The sequence below is a fragment of the Plenodomus lingam genome, assembly GCF_022343315.1.
Source record: "Plenodomus lingam strain CAN1 chromosome Unknown contig_17, whole genome shotgun sequence".
Lineage (NCBI taxonomy): Eukaryota > Fungi > Ascomycota > Dothideomycetes > Pleosporales > Leptosphaeriaceae > Plenodomus > Plenodomus lingam.
In genome coordinates, this window is record NW_027093934.1 from 1,384,465 (window position 1) to 1,393,802 (window position 9,338).

The following is a 9,338-nucleotide window of genomic DNA, read 5'->3' on the forward strand; positions in this document are numbered from 1 at the left end:
GATATATAAATAGCACTTAAGGGAGATAAAGTAGGTAGCTAATTTAGGATAGTGCAGGACTATATACCACTCTATTATTTAATAGCTAGTATAAGGGGATATAGGATACTAGCTCTAATATACTATAATCTAGGAATCTATAAACCTAATCTCCTACCTATACTACACTAAGTACGCCTAGGCAGGAGACTAGACCTTCTTTTATTACGTAGACGTGAACCTTTCTAAGGTAGCGTAGTTAGGATAAGGGCTTAAGATAATCTAAGGCTTAGTTTCTTTTAATAATAAGGACTAAGATAACTATACTAAGCTTCTAATTAGATTTAGAGAAGTATAGAAGAATTAGGTAAATTAGATAGATAGAGGATTAAGGAGGAACAAGAGGGCCTATATCTAGGCATAGGAAGATAAGGTCTACTAGCCTAAAGAGCTAAGGGAGAAGTGCCCTATAGTAAGATAGGAGAAGGAAATCTACTAAAAAGGATAAGTAAGAATTATAAGCCTAGTAATACTATATAGATCTACTAGACCTACTACTTAAATATAGTGTACAGTTCTACTATAGTATATAAAAGTGTAGGATAATATAATAATAATAGAGGTGCTAGAGATAGGGATATATATAGAGATTGCACTAGCCTACCTATAGATAAGTATAGCCCTAAAGACTCTATTAGGGCACCTAGTTAAATATAGTAGAGTCTAATAGCAGTTTCCTAGGGACGTCTAGGCTACCTACCTAACCTAGATCTTAAAGGCAATTATATATTAGGTTTAATAGGATAACCCTTTAGTAAAGGTAGAGATCTAGAAGTACCTAATAAGAGATTTAAATAGAGAAAAGATAGGAGTATAGATTAGAAAGAGTTAGGTTAAGATAGTAAAAGAGTTAAAGAAGAATTAGGCTATCTATATTAAGAATAAGAAGCTTGCATTTAGTAAGGACAAGGAAGCTAGGGTACTAGACTAATCCTACTTTAGCACAAAGGGAGTACAGCTTACTAAGGTAGGAGAGTAGTAGAGGTATAATAGATAGATTAAGTAATTAGAGACTCTAGATACTGTTAAAAAGCATCTAGGAGCTATTAAGGAGGAATAGAAGGTAGAGGGATCTAGGCGCCTAGGGCTAGGCTATCTAGGAAGCCTAGCTAGGGCGCGGAGGAGAACTATCTTATTAAGTTTAGGTTTAAGATTAGAGACCCTAGATACCCCTACTCCCTCACCTAAAGCTTAATAAGCTAGGAACTAGGGTCGCAGACTAGGAGAGGAGAGTAAGGGCCAAGCTTAATAGGGCTAAGCTTAAAGGAGGGGGAGGTTTATGCTATAGTAAGGGATGTATAGGAGAAAAACAAGGCTTAGCCTAAAAGGTTAGGCAGATTAAATAGTATAAAGGTATAAAGGATTAGAGGATAGGATAAGGATAACTCCTGCGGGCTTCACTTTAACTCTACAATATTATCTTTTTACTTATGTTTCTGCATTGAACCTATATCCTCTACTATAGGATCTCTACTATTAAACCTTGCCCCTCCCACTTCTCCTCGTTTAAATGGGTTACACTCCCTGACGGTTTAGTAGTTAGATAGGAGCTTCTAATTTAATAAGGTATAGTTAAGAGTATCCTATTTAGATAGGGTTTAGATCTAACACTTAATCTTATACAGGCTAGTAGTAAAGAATTTAGTAGAAGACTTTTTTATATTAAAATAGAAAGTATTAGTAGAAATAGTAGTAATTTAAAATTTTGCAGGTAGGGTAGCAGTTAGTAGTTAGACTAGGGTAGGTAGCGTAGTAGGTTTAATAGTAGCTGTATAAGTAGCTAGAATTTTAAGTATACTACGTATCCTGTGAATTAAACTAGGACTATTTTAGTTCTAATTCTCCTCTTAATCCTAAAGGGCGTCTCTTTACAAGATATCGTAGGTAACTAGAGTAGACAGCACTTGCTAGTAGAGTTGTACTAGAATTAGAGGTACAGGGTTATAGGTTAGAGGATATTTCTCTAGCTAGATTAGTTAAGATTTATCTGTATTAATTAGGATTTAGAACTATTTTAGCTAGTGTTGTCTAATAATACAATCCTAAGAACCTAAGTCTACTATTATAAAGGGGCAGTTATAAACCTTTTAGCTACTAACTATTATATAAAGCTAAATATAGTAGGCAACTAGGGAGGTAATCTAATCCTAGAACCCTTTAATAGTAAGCTTGTATAGTAACTTTTAGATAGGTACCCTAAGCGTAGAAGAGATATTATAAGCAATTTTTAAATTAAGAAATAAATAACCTTAGGCCCTAGTATCTACTAAAGCGTTTAGGTAAATACTAGATCTATTAAGGTATAGGGTTATATATATAAGCAAATAGGAACTAATAAATAATTTAGTTAAGGAAAGGTTAGACAAGTTATATTAAGTTATGCCTAGGATAGAGGATCCTCCTAGGCGTTATTGTTTCCTGTCTAATAGCTATCTAAATTCGTTAATTTAGTAGTTTCTTCTTCCTTAGAATTCTTAATAACCTATTCTATATCTATAGCCTAAATCCTAGGGGGGTTAGGGTAGTTACTAGAGAAGTGCCTAGGCTTTCTATAATTATAGCAAGTTCCTAGGGTTCCTATTATTGTAGCGCTAGGATTAGCTAACGTAGCAGATAGGAGTTAATTATTTTAAGAGGTAGTGCCTTATTATTATAAGTAGGGTATATAAGGTTTAGCTATTAAAGGTCTATTATAGGGTTTCTAATTAGCGTCTAAATAGGACTAGTTTCTAGAGTATTAGAAGCGGGTTAGTCCTTTTCTAGATAATAGAGTAGTCTATATAGGAGTAGATAAGGTAGGGTATAGGTAGTATTCTATATTAAAAGTAGTAAAATAATCTACTATAGTCTTAAAGTTATTGTGCTAGTTTTGTTAAAAAGCAAGGTGTTGCAGGAGGGATATTAACCGGATCACGGAGTATCTTGATCTAATCAATCCTGATCAATACCCCTGTATAACCCACTATCTGATCGACTGCCAGCTTACTGCCAAGTGCCTAACAAAAAGCAGGAGCTCTAGTAAGGAAGGTTTACCAATCATTCACCTTCTAGTAAGGGTAGCTGAAGCTCTATATATATAAGTCCGATCGTAGTAGATACAATCTAATAATCCATCTCCTAAATTATTCCTAACCTTAGTGATCTAGATTTCCACACAAGGTTTAGCATCCTTAGGGAAGGCGTAATCTTTATCTATAGGTAGTTATACTAGTTAGATTAGGGTACTTCTCCTCTAATAGCAAGACTCTAGAATTATAATTTAAAAGTAGGGAACGTCTCTATATTAGTTATATATAGGCAGTTAAATATAGTCTAACTCTTAGCTATCTTATTTCTAGTAATAAAGTAAGTTTAAAGGAGGGTAATTATTTCCTTAGCTTTTTAGAACTAAAGACTTAGGGAATTAGATAGGTAACGTGGCTCTAAGTATTCTCTTACTAGTCCTAAGCAGTGTCCCTAGACTAACGCTATCTATACTCTAGAAGAGGGGTAGTAATTAGTATTAATCTCTAGCCTATGCTAAATGTAACAACTTAGGTAGGTAGGGCATCTAAAAGGTATCCTATATGACTCGAAGGCATATAGGAGTGCGCGTCTATATAGAAAAGGATAAGATTCCTACACCTATAGGTCTTGTACGAAAGGACAAGAAGAACATGCCTATCCTAACTATAGGCGAGCTGTTCTCTATATACATTAGTAAGTTAGGCCTTTGTTAGGCCTAACTTAGTATAGAATAATAGGCAGGCAATTCTGCCTTATTGTTACACTACCCCCTCCTATAGAGAAAGGATAGTCCCTATCCTTAGAATTAGGTTTAGATCCCTTATTAAAGAAGAGCTTTTTGCAAAATAAATCCACCTTTACCTCTGCCTTTACCTTCACTTCTTCTTCCTAGGGCACAGACCCCTATCCTTGGCCTGCCTATAACTAGCCCTCTACCTACTAACTTTCTTATTCCTATATCCCCTATTTTTTAATTATTTAACCTAATCCTTCTAAAATCTAGTAAGTATTTAATCTATATAATTAAATGTTGCAGGAGGGATATTAACTAGATCACGGAGCATCTTGATCCTAATTAATCCTAATCAATACCCCTATATAACCCACTATCTGATCGACTGCTAGCTTACTGCTAAGTGCCTAATAAAAAGCAGGAGCTCTAGTAAGGAAGGTTTACTAATTATTTACCTTCTAGTAAGGGTAGCTGAAGCTCTATATATATAAGTCTAATCGTAGTAGATACAATCTAATAATTCATCTCCTAAATTATTCCTAACCTTAGTAATCTAAATTTCTATAGTTATAAGCCTAGCTTGCGCTTTACCTTATTAAAGATCGTCCTATCTATTTAAGCGTATTGTTCAACTTAGACACTAAGCTAGCAAGCTTTACTCTTTATACTATTTCTTAAGCAGAAGCTTACTTATTACTCTTCTACTATAAGCGACTAAATCCTAAAGGGGGATATCCTACTTACTAGATTAACTAACTAGCCTACCTGGTACATTTAATTTAGATACCATGCCCTAACCAAAGGGATCTAGGCAGAGGTAGACCCTAAGGCTCTAGATACTAAAAACTACTTTAAGAATAAACCTATTAAGCCTAATATGCCAACAAATATCGCGCTATCTAACACAACAAGCGAGCAGTACAAACTCTAAATAGTATAGTACCAAGCTCGCTTATTAGATTAGGTATTAAAGTTATTAGCAATCTAGAACCTCTTTATATAGGTTAATAATATAGTAGATTAAGGGATCCTTACCCTAGCCTATATAGAGCTTGTTAATTAAGGAAGAATAACCCTCTAAGCACTAATCTAAGTGCTCTACAACAACTTAGCGCTAACTAACTTAAGCGCTGCAATACTAGCAAGATTGCAGTATAAAGCTTATCTTGCTAAGGCAAAGATAAGTAGCTAAGACGCTAATTGCTAGTAGAAGGAGTAGACAATCCTATATACGCAAGCAAAGGTATACAACGTTCCTAATATTAAAGGATAGCTTGTAGTACAGGATTATCTTAAAGCTCTATCTACTAGGATCTTACTAGATTAGGGTTAAACTATGTTTTAAAGGATTATTAAAAAGTTAGTAATAGGAGAGCTAACTTACAACCTCCCGCAGGTTACCAAGATCTATTTATCACTGCTTTAAGAGAACAACATAAGATTAAGCTCTAAGGGTCCTGGAGTATTTGCAATAATAGGAGCTCCACCTTCTAATTAATCTAAGAAGGAGTCTTTATACCTATATAGTAGATCCTACCTATAGAAACCTCCTAAATACAAAAATGTTATTAAAGCTTAGACTAATATAGGTAATAAGCTTACCACTACTTAACAATTAGAGATTAAGAAAAAGATTAATAGGAATTAAAAATTCAAAGAGTTAAGAAAAGCTCTAATTAAGTCCTATCCTATTAATCAAGATTATAGTAGTAAGGCAAGCGCGATTACCTATCTAGGTAGTATCTAGGCGGCACTAATTAACCCTATATTAATAGCAGAGAAAATAAACAGGATCTATTTAACCATAGACTTTAAAGCTTACGCTCTATTAAAGAGCACTATCTTTAATAATAGGGGTGCAGTCTACCTAGTTAATAATATAAGCTACCTAGAAGAAAGCTTGTTTAGATTAGTTAAATATAAGACGGTTAAAGCAGGAACTTAACCTTTTCTAATCTTAGGCAGAGGGACTAGAGTAATCCCTAATGCTCTTAATAGACTAAGAGGTCCAAAAACAGAAGATTTGGTGCTCACTAACGTGGTGTTAGTAGAAGGATTTTATGTAAATATTATATTAGAAGCTTAATTGCTTAAAGCAGGAGTTTAGTTCCTTAGGCTAGATACTACCTTGCAGTTTAGATTATTAGAAAAGAGCGTTGTATTAGCCAAGTTACTGCGCAAGTTTAACTTAACTTTCCTAGAATACAAGCCCTCTAATCCTTATCTAATAATCTAAAGCATAGTACCTAAATAACCCTAGCGATCCTAGACGACTTACCTAAGACACGATAGTAAGGAGCTTTAGCACTAATAATTAGGCTATTTAGGACCTAAGGCGCTTAAAGCTCTAGTTAAGTTAGCAATAAACGTTAGGATTAAAGGAACTCCTAGGAGCAAATACGAGCACTGCGCTATTACACATGCCTAACAGGTTATATTAAGATAACTAAGGGAAAGATTACTACGTCCATACTACTAGGTATTATAGGATCTATTTAACATGCTAACAGGTATAGCTTACAAGCAATAGATCTTAGTATTAAAGTGCGACTACTTAGGAAAACTTTATACCTATCTACTGCAAGCTAAAAACCTTAATAAGATTATACAGGTGTTTAAGAATTTTAAGAGCTTAATACTTAACTAATATAAGCTTAGCATAGTTAAGATTATACAAGACAACAATATTATAACGCTCCCTTAGCGTGGCAAATCTCGCTTTTAGATCTAGGTAGCTAATAATAGTATTAAAATTAAGAGCTCACCTATATATACCTATAAACCTAATAGAGGAGCAGAAAGAGTAGGGCAGGAGATTATAACAAAATTAATTAAAATAAGGATTAGTGCTAACCTACTAACAAAGCTCTGGCCTAAAATTGTTAAAGTAGCGACTTAGCTCTATAATATAAGCCTGTCCTATGCTCACAATATAATATCACCTAACAAAGTGCTAGATTGTTAGTTTACTAGATACTTTAGGTAGTAGTAACTAGAGCAGATAAGGGAGGCAACTATTAATCTCTACCCTAATTAGAGCGGAATATACGCCTATAGCTGTTAAGCTTACCCCCTTAACAGAGATTAAGCAGCTAGGCGTTATAAGAGGGTTTTTAAGGTGAACCCTTAGGGTTATATTAGATATCTAGTAGGATATAGAGCATCTAATATATATAGGATATAGATCCCCTTGCTTAATTAGATTATTACAACACAGAACGTTACCTTTAATAAGGATCTTTTCTATAAAGAGAAAGATCTAGAGTAGCTTTAACAGTTAGAGGCTTAAAAGATAGTTAATATTATTAGCGAAGATAAGATCTATAATATAGGAGAAGTATATAAAGATCTTAATATCTTTAATTAGCTTTATATTGCGGCAGAGTAACATAAGGAGTCTAGTAAGCAAGGAGGACTAAACCTAGCGTAGGAGCTAGGGGGTAGGGTAGAGCTAGAGGAGGTAGATAATTAGGCTAGCTGGCCTAGTAATTCACAACCCCCTAAGCAGACACCTCTAGCATAGGTACTAAGCACAGCTAGCTTAGCATAAAGGATCTATATAAAGTCCCCTAAGCTAATAGGGCTCTAAACTCCTAAACTAACACTAGAACTAAACTTTAGTATAGGAGACAAAGGATCTATGCAGGTTATAGATTAGGGTCTTACTACCTAAGATAGTAGTAATCTAACTTACTTTAACGCCACGATAGGTAGCTCCTAGGAAAGACCTAGAGGGGAGAGTGCTATTAGTGGGTCACTCTATAAGAGCACGGAGATAGGTAAGGGCACCCTATCTAGCTCTTATAGGGGTAGTAAGCAGAGCTCCTACCTACCTGCTTTAGGACTAGATTCTGTATCTCCTGCAGATCCCTTATAAGCGGTACCTAGAGCTCCTAGAAGAAGTAGAAAACCACAAATTAAAGGACTGCCACTAACGCGTGTTAGTAAGCAAGCTTAGGGATAGGACCCTAATAAACCACTAGGAGGCTCTATAAGTGCGGGGATATACATGGTAATAGATCTATTAGATATAGATCTAATTAGAAATCCCTTATACAATCTTTTAGTACATCCTAAACTAAATACTATAATCCACGCTGTGATTATAGTAGTAATAGGGAGCAAATCTCCTAAAAACCCTAAAAGGAATACGCACTAGGACGCTCTACAAAAAGAGCTAAAATAATAGAAGGATCTCTATAACTACTAAATAGGATAGCAATTTAGAGACGTAGTATATAAAGAAATTAATACTCTACTAAAAGCTAGTACCTAGGAGGAGATTAATAGGCTAACTAAAGGAGAGCGTCTACTCCTACTTAAATAGGTGTTTACATATAAGCTTGATTAGGATAGTTACCTAATTAAGTGTAAAGCAAGGATAGTAGTAAGAGGAGATCTATAGCTTACTAACTCAATTTATTTAACCTACGTAGCTACCCTAGAAGCTTGAACCTTTAGGACTACAATAGCTATTAGAGCTAAGTTTAACCTTAAGATATATTAATATAACGTTATTAGAGCTTTCCTTAACGCCTTAAGGGATTAATACCCTATAGTTATCTGCGAGCTACCTAAAGGATATTAAATACCTAGGAAATGCGTTAAGCTTAAACGAGCTCTATATAGATTAAAAGACTTACTATTATTATAGTATAACAAGCTCTTAACTACACTCTAAGAAAATAAGCTTATTGCTTCTAAAGAGGAGCTATGCCTATTCTTTAATAGAGATTGCAGTATCTTGTTAATATTCTATATAGACGATATCCTATCGCTCTATTACTAAAACTACGCAAGCTAAGCTCACAGCGTAATCTAAGCTCTAAAGCAAAGATATACTATAGAGGAAAAGGGACCTATAAGCTAGTTTCTAGGGGTAAGAGTAATCTAGGATAGAAAGAGATAGATAATAACGCTCGTTTATAATAAATATATTAACAAGATTATAAAGAAATTTAATCTAGCAGAGATAGGAAAATTCCCTGCTACACTACTATTAAGTAAAGACATTAAAAAGAGGACTAGAGAAGCCACTAAAAAGGAGATTAAGGACTATTAGGAGCGCGTTAGATTAATCCTTTACACCTTAATTATAGTGCGCCCTAATATTGCCTATGTAGCCTCCTAGCTCTCCTAATACCTTACTAACCTATCTAAACAACACTTTAATGCAGTTAATTAAGTAATTGTCTATCTATACTAAACTTAATACTAATTAATCTAATATAGGAATAGGGATCCTAATAAGCTTATAATATACAGTAATACGTTATTTACTAATAATATTAATACTTAGCAATTATTACATAGATACCTAATTACGCTCTTTAGAGGACCTATTATTTAGAAGGCAGCTTAACAATTAACTATTACTACTTTAACTACTAAGGTAGAGCTCCTTGCGCTTAAGCAAGTAAGCAAAGAAGCAATAGCGTTAAAACGCTTTTTAACTAAAATACACCTTACTTTAGATACTACCTAGATAATTAATTATAATAATTAACAAACTATTAGGTTAGTAGTAGGCAATAATAAAAGGATTACTACTAAGCTACGC